Below are 12,028 nucleotides of genomic sequence, written 5' to 3'. Positions count from 1 at the left end.
AGGCATGGTGGTGCACACCTGTAATCTCAGTTACTTGGGAAGCTGAGGCACAAGAATCACTTGAACTTGGGAAGTGGAGGTTGCAGTAAGCTGAGATCGCACCACTGCACTCCAGCCTGAGTGATAAAGACTCTGTCTCAAAAAAAAAAGAGAGAAGAAATAGAAATCATAATGAAACACTAGGCAGGTTTTTTAAAAAACCAAACAAAACTTCTGGAAATGAAAAAATATATAGTCATCACAATTATAATGTTAATGAATGGATAAAATTGTAGATTAGATGGAGTTAAAAAGAGAATTCATGAATTAGAAAATATATATAAGGAAATCATCCACAAGCATGCACAGAAAGATAAAGCAATGGGAAGTATGAAAGATAAGAGAAATGGAAGAGGAAATAATAAGGTTCATCAAATTTGTAATAGGAAGGAGCAAACAGAATTAGAAAGTGGCAATACCAAAAGATACAACTATCAAGAATTTTCAATTTATGAGTGCAAAAGGCTTACTAGGGGAAAAAAAGAATTTTCAGTAACAGTGAAAAAGATATCCTCGCAAGGAAGAATCATCTAATCCCCAAGAAGATTAAATATAAGTAACTCCATGCTTAGACGCATCATAATAAAATTGCAGTACATCAAAACAAAATCTTAAAATCCACTAGAGAGAAGAGCTATATCACCTGCAAAGGAACAATTAGACTTACCACAGACTTCTCAATAGCGACCACAGAGCTAGAAAATAATGGGATATTCCAACTATCTTCCAGCATGCTGAGGAAAAATAACTGTCAACTTCAGTGCTCTATATTCTGCAATATTATCAGTGAAGAGGAAGAATGAAATTTAAAAATTTTTAATCAAAGACTTACTACTCACAGACCTTTGAAGAAAGCACCATGAACACTGTACTGCCGTAAGAAGGAAATTGAACTCTGAAGGAAGGAATGGGTAAGCAAAGAAAATGCAAACATCTGAGTAACTCTAAACAAGCATTGACTGTAAAAATATACAGATAATAGTGACAAAGGCTTAGCACATAAGTGCTTGTCTATTGGTTGGTGATTCTTGATTGTGTATGCCTCTTCTGAGACAATTCTGCACATGTTTTGGGCATGCAACTCAGAAGCCCTTCAGCTTATGGCTGTCACGTTCCATTTACTTGTTTATTTCAGGAACGTTTCACCATTTCTGGTCTAACAAGAGTATTCCTTCATAATTTAAGTGCAACTTTGTGCTTATTATTTTATCTTTTTAACTTTTGCCAACTTTCCTTGGTAAGGGAGGGAATTCCAGTTTGCATTCAGCCTACTATTTCAAAATCCCACTCAACAAATTTTTATTGAACTGGAAAAACCTACTCCCACCCCTCTGGTCATGCTTCAAGAAGAACAATCCTCATTGCCTGCCAAATTCGAGTAGTTAGATTTTTACGTGGTGGCTCAAGGCTCCAAGTATAAGTGTTCTAGCAACCAAAACAAAGCCTGGAATTAATACAGTGTCACTCCAGTTGTACCACATTGGTCAAGGTAGTTATAAGCCCACCCAGATTCAAGGGAAGGGGGCATTGACCCCACCTCTCAATGGGAGGAGTGTCACACAATTTGGAGGTCATAGTTTAAACTATCACAAGCATTTGGAGTGCAGCTAAAATTGTGTGCAACTAAACATAAGAGGTAAATAACAACTGTGAGATGTATAATTTATTGAGCATATACTGTGTTCCAAGCACTTTACTTCTATATTTTGTTTATCCTTACAAAAAAACCTGTGAGAGATAGGTAGGCATAATACTCCTCATCTTACAGAGGAAGAATCTTCATTCATACTATTGGCATGAATACTCAAAGTGCTTCAGTTAATGAGTGGCCAAGTTCAGATCCAAGGCAGTCACACTGCAAGGCCATGCTTTTACCCACTGTGCTATACTAATTTTTAAAGTCACTGAGCAGTGATAACTTACTCTAGCCCTCGCTCACTGAAGCTGCCTGTGAGGAATTCAAGCTTGGGGCCAACCATCAGGAGAGGGAGGTAGCATCCCAGAGCAGGGCTTCCTGTGTAAACAGGAGGCGCATGGGAAGCGGCACTGTGGTGCTGGGACAATGGGCAGTGAGCAGGCAGGGCCTCCTGTCTCCGGTGGGTGCTCAGGGCTGCAGGCGGCTGGGCAGGAACAGCTGAGGCCCTGACTCCCTGACGCCTGGCCCAGGAGAGGAACTGCCCTTCTCGTGGCTTTCCCAGGAGGAAGTTCCCCACTGATTCCCGGGAAGCCCTTCCCATCACAGGCCTTGGCTGTGCCTGGGCCTCCTCTTTCTTCTTAAGGAGCATGTTGTCTTTGGGGCTAATCTGGGATATAGGCCTCTTCTGAAGTCCCCATGGCCTGGAGGTTTGGAGGGCGTGAGCAAGCAGGCCAAGCCCAGATGCCAATGCAGGAGGCAGCCACTGCTAAATGTGCACTAAAGAAAAAATGCAAAGGGCATTTAAAAAAAAAAAAAAAACTTGAGGCATGTAAAGCAAGAATACTTGACTCTACATCCCAGCTCCAGCTCTAACTAGCTATGTGGCCTTGGGCAAGACACTTAAACTTTCTGAGCCACAATGTCCTCATTTGTAAAGTGAGAAAATAATATTTATCTGGAAAGAGTTGTTTGAAGGTTGAATGAGATAATGTTTGTAAAGTTACTGACAACTAGTAAGAATAATTGCAACTAAGAGTATTTAAAACACATAAGTAGACTCCCACCTTTGACAGGCAACTAGTCTACAGTGTATCACCTAAATTTTCACCATCACAGAGACGGTGATTTTGTACCAATCACCACATGGGGGACAAAGCACCCAACGCCTGGGAAGCCAGAGAAGGTGGGTCTTAGAGAGGGTTCTGAGTGGACCCTAACCACTATCTTCCCAAGGCTTCCGTGGGACCACACACTTGGCCACCTCTGCTTCTTCAGCTACTCCTGCTCCATCATTTTACCTTCCCCCAACTCTACTTATCTCTTTTCTTTAATGTTCTCCTCCTCTCTGTCTCTCCACGCCCTCCTTGAGTGACTTCATCTTGTCTCATCTGTAGACTAAGAACTCCCAAACCTCTCTCCTGAGTGCAGACCCGCATGTCCAACTGCCTCCCAGACATTTCCCCCTGGATGTCCCTCAGGCACTCAAATGTAATGTGTTCCACACAGAGATCATCATGTTCCCAAGAAACCTGTGCCTCCAGCCTTCCCTGTCTCAGGGTAGCCACACCCTATGCCTAGTAGACCAAGTCAGAAAACTGGGAGGTGCTCAATCTTCCCTCATCCTCACACCTAATCAGCCATCAAGACTCATAGATCCCATCTCCTAAATGTCTCTCCAGGTGGACCCTTGTCTCCATCTGTCTGCCTCTTCCTTACTGCAGGCCCATCTTCTCTCACCTGGACTCTGCTTCAGGTTTAGCACCCTCCCTCCATCCTCCACACTGCAGCCACCTTCACCTTCTTAACATATAAAACCTCCCTTTCACTCCCATTTTACACCCCTCATGTTCACAAGATAAAGTCCAAGCCCCTCAAGGAGGCACCCTAGGCCCTCAGTGATGTAGACCTTGTCAGCCTGTCCGAGCTCATGGCCTGCTGCCCGACACACCTCTCCTACACTGGGCACTGCCAACCCCAGCCACAGGTGCTCTCCCTGTGTGGGAAGGGACCTCAGCTCTGGGCCTTCACACGCATGCTTCCTCTTACTGGAATGCCTTCCCCACACCTTCTTTGGCTCTTATGGGTCCCTTAGGACCTCCAGGAAGACTCCATGCTTCCACAGCCTCAACCTTCCCCCATCACAGTATTTATCAAAGTAAACTGCTTTTGTCTGTTTACTTATCCCACTCCCCACTAAACTGTACCTCCCCAAAGGCAAGAACAAGACCTTCCTCTTCTCCAAATCCTCACTCCTAGCACAGGGCGTATAAAGAGGAGGTGCCCTGAATACATATGTTCACTCAAATGCATGAATGACAACTTCTACCAGCCAGGGGGTGGTGCTAAAGGCAGTCCTTGGGAGACAGTCAATCTCAAGTAAACCCACATACCTTGTAGAAGCTTCCTCCTCCCAGAAGGCAGATATGGTTTAAAGTTTGCAAGCATCCCGCTACAAAGCCCTCAGAGCCAAAGAAAATCTAGTGGGATCCTAACAGAAATCCCCTCCCAGGCATGTTGGGGGGCCAAAGTGGGTGGATCCCTTGAGCCTAGGAGTTCGCGACCAGCCTGAGCAACATGGTGAAACCCTGTCTTTACAAAAAAATACAAAAAATTAGCCAGGTGTGGTGGTGCATGCCTGTAGTCTCAACTATCCAGGAAGCTGAGGCTGGGGTCAGAGGATCACCTGAACCCAGGAGGCCAACGCTGCGGTGAGCCATGATCACACAACTGCATCCAGCTTGGGCAACAGAGGGAGACCCTGTCTCAAAAAAGATAAAAGAAAAAGAAATCCCCTTCCAGGCAGGAAAAATGGAGAAATACCAGTAAAAACATTTGGTAAGCACAGACTGCCATATACAGTATGCATTCAATATGGATACTCTTCCTAAGACTCAACATGGAGAGAAAAGGGGACAAGGACGTGGCGGAGGGGAGGCGGGAGGGTGAGCACACACACATGCACACTCAGGCACACATTTATCTGTGTGCACAACTATGTATTCATATCTGTGTGCACGTGTGTGCAAGCATGCAGTGTATACATGCAACCATATGCGTGGGCACAGCCAAGCCTACATGATTATATTACTCCATTCATGTACTCTTCAGATTAAGAAAAGACCATCTCTTGGCATACAAAGAATGTCCCAGAAGACTGCCCAGTCCCAAGTCCCGTGAGCACCCATTTCTCATAGAAAAGTAAAGTTAGGGCAGTCCCACCTGTTTTTAGTGAATGTGCCAGCCATCCCTACACAAGGCATGCACCGCATCTGGACTTCACCTCATCTTCAAGTTGCGCCTGCCTAAAGAATGCCTTCGCTACTCCTTCTTTTGGCCTTAAAAGCCCTCGTAACGCGGCCCTGGAAGCGGCCACAGTAAAACCCCCATCAGTCCCACCATCTTAGAACGGATCCTTCCTTCCTTTCCTGGAACAGGCATCCGTGGCAGGACTTCGCCGAGGATGACATTGGGAGCCTGCAGCGTGGGAGAGCCAGCGGGCATCAAGAAGACAGGAGGAAGGCGAGGTGACCGGTGTGCACGACCCCAGCTCTCAGGAGCTGCTCTGGGCGCGCGCGTCGGTGCCCGTGCGCCCGAGGTCTGAGCGGCGATGCCGGGGCGCCCCGCGGGCTCCCTGCGTCACCCGCCTGTTCCGGGCCCTGGTCCCCACCGCCGGCTGCCGCTTTCGCCGGGCCTCTGCTGGGAAGGAGCGCGGTACAACAGTGAGGAAGACCCCCTTGCTGGGGCGAGCCCCGCTTCCGGTCCGGAGGGACGCGCCACGCTCGTCCTACACCCTGAGTCCTACACCCCTGAACACCCCGTCAGGCCTGGAACAACACCGGGAAACGTGCCTTCCTTCCTCCACCCAGGAACCTGGCCGGACTGCCCGCAGCCTCTCCCTTGTAGTCCTCTCCCATCCTGAATCTCCCGCCTCTTCATGCTACTGCCTCACTCTCATGAACACATACGAGGACCCCTAACATTTGACCTGGATTCTTCCCCACCCCAGCTTTCCACAATAACTAATAACAATTGCATGTCTAATCCCTTACCAGACTAAATCTTCATCTAAAAGAAAGAAGCTCTAAATGCGAAGTCCCCGGCGTTCGCTCAACAAACATTTTCTGTCAGAGGTATTACACACCAGGCACTACGTAAAACAAAAAATCAGAACACAGCCCTGCCCTCAGGGAGTTCCGTCTAGTGGAGGGAGATAGACAAATTAACAAATAAATTACAACATAAGGTAATATCTACTGAGATAAAAGCAAGCACAAAATTAGCTGGACGTGGTGGCCGGCACCTGTAATCCCAGCTACTCAAGAGTCTGAGGCAGAAGAATCGCTTGAACCCAGGAGGTGGAGGTTGCAGTGAGCTGAGATCACTCCACTGCACTCCAGCCTGGGTGACAGAGCTAGACTCTGTCTCCAAAAAAAAAAAAAAAAAAAAAAAGCAAGCACAGAGAAGGTGCCCTAGGAGCCAAACACCAAGCCCAGCCTACTGATACATAGGATTGGGACAGGGAAGACCTCCAAGTCCTCTAAGAGGAGGCGACCCTTGAGCGAACTTGAAGGATGGACAGCAAGCAGCTGAGAAGACACTAATAGGCAACTCCCCTTCACCATGCCCAAGTGGGGCAACCTGAAGGCCCACATGGCCAAGGTTGCACCTGGTTCAGTGTGAAAAGTGGGGTGTGCAGGGTCAGAGCACCCAGAATATGGATATGCGGAGATGACCAAATGGCCTGCTGAGGGTAGGGGCCAGGCCCAACTCCAACTCCCCTTCAGAGCCCTGCTTCTGGCTACAGTAAATACTTAAGGAATATTTGTTAAATTACAGCCAACGCTTAATGATCTCTGTGGGCTGTACGTGTGTTTTCTTCCAAACCAGACTAAAGAAAAATTTTCAAGGGCAGAAACTACTCTACATCTTTTCTTATGCTTGCCAGAGCAGTTGGCACATACCTGGGCACCTGTCAGGTAAGCAACTGAAAGTTTCCCTTGTTTAAAGCAATGGGAGTCTCTCCTCCGGTCCCCAGCACCTGCAGTGGCATGGTGGCCAGCTCAGCCCTACTGTGGCCTCTCCTAGGAGACTTGGCCCTTACCAACAAGGCCTTCCCATATTGCCCAGCTTGAAATCCCTCGTTTCTTCCTCTTCCCTCCTATAGCACCTGTGCCTTGAGCTGAGAGAGCTGTGGAGAGGCTTGTACCTGTCACCTGGGGCTTCCTGTGAGCAGAAATCATGCATTGCTCCTCTCCACTTCCCCACCCATAACAGTCATTGCACAGAAAAGGGGTTCAACAAATGTATGAAGAAACAAATGATGTGATTGATGGGGAGTTGGTGCTTTGTCATTCATTCTTTCTTTCTTCCTTTCTTCTTCGGGGTGGAAGACATCACCTAATGTCTTTTAAGAGCCCACGAATTCAGCTATTTCCTAAATGACCCCTGGTGTTCCATCATCATTATCATCAGATATAAGAAGAATCCATCATTCATCCTGCCTGTCCTTCACGGGCCTGAACTCAGGGCAATCAAATGGTTGATAAGGAAAAATTTTCCTTTATGGAAGAATTTGATTAATTCAATAAGATGGAATGATAGAATTAAAATATCACTGTTTTGCAAACCCTAATGAATAATGACTCTAGGTGGTGATCATTAATGACTGTTAAAAATCAAAATACAAACAACCCAGGTACTAGTGTTCTGGTGGAGCTACACAACACTATCTATGAAGTGTTCTTACCAAAATAGCAAACTTGAATCTAACCAAGCTTCCAGATCTACCAGTGTAGAGGAAATACAGAGGACAGAGCAGCATGTTAAAGGATGTCACAGGAATGCAGTCAGCAAAATCCAGGTTGTGAGAAACTCTATAGGACAAGTGGTCCAGTGTCTTTAACAGATATATTGCAAGAAAGAAAAAAAGAAAACAATGAGAGATATCTATAGATTAAAAGTGACACAAGAGACATATTAACCAAATGTCATGTGTAGTATAGATCTTGTTTGCATACTGATTCAAGCAAACCAACTGTAAAATCTTTTTGAGACTGTGGAGAAAATGTGAGCATTGAATACCATGAGCTGGGTATTCACTACACTAAAAAAATCACTGTTTTTAGGTATGATAATAATATGATAGCCACAGTAGTTTTGGGGATTTTTTAAGTATTTATATTTTAGGGATGTAAACTAAAATATTTACAAAGGAAGTAATAGATATGATGTCTGTGGTTGGCTTCAAAATAATCCAGTGGGGAAGGGGTGAGGAACTGGATGGGGCTATAGAGGGAAGCAGATGGGGGTTCAGTGTACTATTCTCTCTTCCATTTTGTAGGTTCAAAATGTGCCACAATAACAAGTTAAAAAGAGATCAAAGGTACAATATGATAATATTAATAGTAACAAATTAATATTATATTCATAATATTAATACTATGAATATATTACTAATCATTGCTAGGGTCTTTTAGTGTTTCCTCTGCGCCAGACCCTATACTAAATCTTTTCATACAGTATCTCATTTATCTCTCAGGAACCCTGCAACATAGATACTATCATCACCATTTTGCAGATGAGAGAAATGAGGCAAAGAAAGGCTGGATATTGGGCCCAAAGTCACACAGCAAATAAATCACAGAGCCAGAATTTAAGTCGAGACCTGCTAAAACCTGAGCCCACATTTGCTCCCACTCCACCATCCCACTTACGGCCATGGACTCCCTGAGGTATGGGCATCACTCTCTGTTTCACAGATGTAGATGAGGCTCTGCTCAACAGTAACTGGTGAAGTTGAAAATCCCTGTAACCTTTCATCCAGCAGTCCCACTTCTTGGTAAACTGTAGCACATAAGCACTAGCAAACATGCCTAAGAATATCCATAGCAAGACTATTGGTAATAGTAAAGAATAGGAAATAACCCAATGCTCTTAACAGGAACATGGATAAATAAACCATGATGTATTCATACAATGGAATGGTGCAACACAGGGAAAATGAATGGAGCTTGTCTTTGTGTGGCAACCAGGAACTTTTTCACAAACATAAGGTTGAATGAAAAAGCAAGCACGTGTCTTTCTGCAGCAGCAGGATACCATTTATATAAGTGTTGCCTAGGAATGGGTACACACATAGTACAAGTGCAAAAGCAGGTATGGGAATCTTAATCACCAAATTTACCGTGGTGATCACCTCGAGAGAGAAGGACAGAGGGGAATCGAGGAAGCCAGGGTCCTCAATTATATCTGTAAGATGTATTTCTTTTTCTTTTTTGAGATGGAGTCTCGCTCTGTCACCCAGGCTGGAGTGCAGTGTAAGTGGGCCAGGCGCGTTGGCTCATGCCTGTAATCCCAGCACTTTGGGAGGCTGAGGCGGGCAGATCTCGAGGTCAGGAGATCGAGACCATCCTGGCTGACATGGTGAAATGCCATCTCTACTAAAAAAAAAAAATGCAAGAAATTAGCCAGGCAAGGTGGCGGGCACCTGTAGTCCCAGGTACTCAGGAGGCTGAGGCAGGAGAATGGGTGAACCCGGGAGGCAGAGCTTGCAGTGAGCGGAGATCGTGCCATTGCACTCCAGCCTGGGCCACAGCACAAGACTCCGTCCCCAAAAAAAAAATCAGCTGGGTGTGGTGGCACATGGCTGTAATCCCAGCTACTCAGGAAGCTGAGGCAGGAGAATCATTTGAACTAGGGAGTCAAAGGTTGGAGTGAACCGAGATCACATGACTGCACTCCAGTTTGGCGACAGAGCGAGACTCCGTCTCAAAAAAAGAAAAAAAAAAAAAAAGACTTGTGTTAGAGTGGCTGTGAGGAAACAGGAATGCCACACACTGTTGGCAGGAGTGTATTCTGGCTCAATCTATAAGGAAGTTGGCATAATCTATCAAAGTTATAGGTGCATATACCCACTGCCCAATCTTACACTTTTAGAAATCGTTTTATAAATATATATACATACTTACAAAATGAGATATATACAAGCTTATACAGTACTGTATTGCTTGTAAAAGCAAAGGATCAGAAACAACCTGCAGCTCTAAAAAGAGAATGCATTGATGTGGTAAGATTTTTAAGGGGCAGAACACTGTGCATGCGATGCTGCCATAGGCAAAAATTGAAGGAGTGCAGGAGAATGTATGTGGGTACGTTTGTATGTGCATAAACTATGTCTGGAAGGATATACGTGAAACCAGGGTCACTGGCTGCCTGTGATAAGGGTGACTTGGGGGACAGAAGTGGGAGAGAAACTTTTCACTGCAAGCCTTGTATATTTTTCAATTTTGGTCCATGTGAACACATTGCCTGCTCAAAAAATGATTTAAAAAAAATTAAAACTCTGATGCAAGGTGAGGTTCCATCATTTCCAAGGATGGTATGAGTAAGAATTGGAACAGAGGTCTGTTAGCCACCCAACAGCAGTGCCTCCCAGCATGTCAGTGGTGTGCATAGATGACAGTGCCAGGCATAAGAACCTCTGCTGCAGCTGCACTACCTCCCTCTGTGTGCTTCTGAATCTGAGTTCCCAGCACCCACATGAGGAGGTCCCTTCCTGTTCAGACATGCTACCAGTCCCTGGTCCTCAGGAGTACCGCCTTCAAGCAAATGGCCAGGGACAAGAGCTTCCTGGAACAGGGAACATTGGGATCCTGGACTGTCCCCACCCAAAGCTCCCAAATTCTGACTACTGCTTCCCCGACAAAAACCTGCTTGTACCACCACAACAGCCTGTCAGCAATTACCCCCAATTATAAACCCAGAGCCCAGCAAGACCTCAATTAGTCTAGAAAGGGGCCTGAGGAGGGGCCACCTGCAAAGCATAGAAAACCCACATATGGCCTCCACCCACAGAGTAGCAACACTCCTCTCAGTCAAGCTTAGGGGCTTGGAGACTTGGAGATTTGGTAACCCATGGTCCCAAGGAGGAGGCTGCTGGTTCTCCCTCCCATGGTGACCATTCCGTGCAGGGCCTAGTCAAGCACTGTGCCTAGAGGGGCAGTTCCCCAGACTTCCTGCTCTCTCCCTGCTCAGACCACACACATCCTCCCTACTCACCACGTTCCAGGGCAAAGTGCAACATCTCTCGACAAACCTTGCAGAGGGATGCCTTAGGCATCAGCCTCTGAAGCCCACCATGGGCTTGGCTCAGCATGCTGGGAGGAGGACCAAATTCCCATCTCTTTCCAAGGGAAAGAAAGGCTCTGAATTATCCTCTGCAGCATCCAGAAACAGGCTGGTCCCTAGTCCAGTCTTCTGCAAATTCCCTGAGAGGGACCCCATTAGGTTATTAAGCCCGGGACTTGGCAAGCTCTGAAGTCTTCACTAAATTGGCCCCCATCCTCTCCTTCTTCACAGTGAGTGTGTGGCTGTGGGAGAGAAACTGTGTGCATATGTGTGTGTACATAGATCTCAAATCTAGGTGTGAGAAGGTATGCAGAGAGGACCACAGGTTGATAGGAAATGAGTCTCTTACCTGGCAGCTGGATTTGGTCGGATGGAAGGGAGAACTTCCTGACCTCACAGGAAAAAACAGAGGTACATGTATGGAAGTGAAATTCAGAGCCCACAGTCAAGTGGTCACTTATCAGCTGGGGGCCTTTGGCAAGTTACTCACTCTCTCTGAGCCTCAGGTTCCTCAAGTGTAAAATGGGAATAGTACCAATCCCTTAGGTTTCTCATAAAAACAAAATGAGATAATGCATGTAATGTTCCTGGCACAAAATAAGTGCTTAATAAAGGATAGCTATTTTTTTGGCCAGGTGTGGTGGCTCACGCCTGTAATCCCAGCATTTTGGGAGGCTGAGATGGGAGGACTGTCTGAAGGAGTTAAAGATCAGCCTGGGCAACACGGCGAAACCCCATCTCTACAAAAAATACATAAATTAGTTGGGTGTGATCTGTAGTCCCAGCTACTCAGGAGGCTGAGCCCAGGGGGTCAAGGCTGCAGTGCGCCATGATCACGCCATTGCACTCCAGCCTGGGTGACAGAGTGAGACCTTGTACAACAAAAAACAAAAAAGCTGTTTTTTCCATTTATAGTAATAGTAATAAGAAGTGCAGGTAAATAGTGGTTTTTAGAGAATGCTATCTATAAGGAAAAGGCCCTGTTACTGTGTACCACTGTATTTGGTTTTATCACTATGGAAACTGTTTGGCAGTATCTACTGAAACTAAATATATGCCTACTCTTACAATTCACTCAAGAGTAGTAAAATGCCCTTCACAAAAAGACATGTACAACAATGTGGGCAGCAGCTTTATTTATGATATCCAAAAACTGGAAACAAATGTCCCTCAACACATGGATGGATAAGCAAATACTAGAATATTACACAGCAATAAAAAGAAATA

This window comes from Piliocolobus tephrosceles, chromosome 2 (genome assembly GCF_002776525.5).
Source record: "Piliocolobus tephrosceles isolate RC106 chromosome 2, ASM277652v3, whole genome shotgun sequence".
Lineage (NCBI taxonomy): Eukaryota > Metazoa > Chordata > Mammalia > Primates > Cercopithecidae > Piliocolobus > Piliocolobus tephrosceles.
This window is presented reverse-complemented; position numbering follows the sequence as displayed.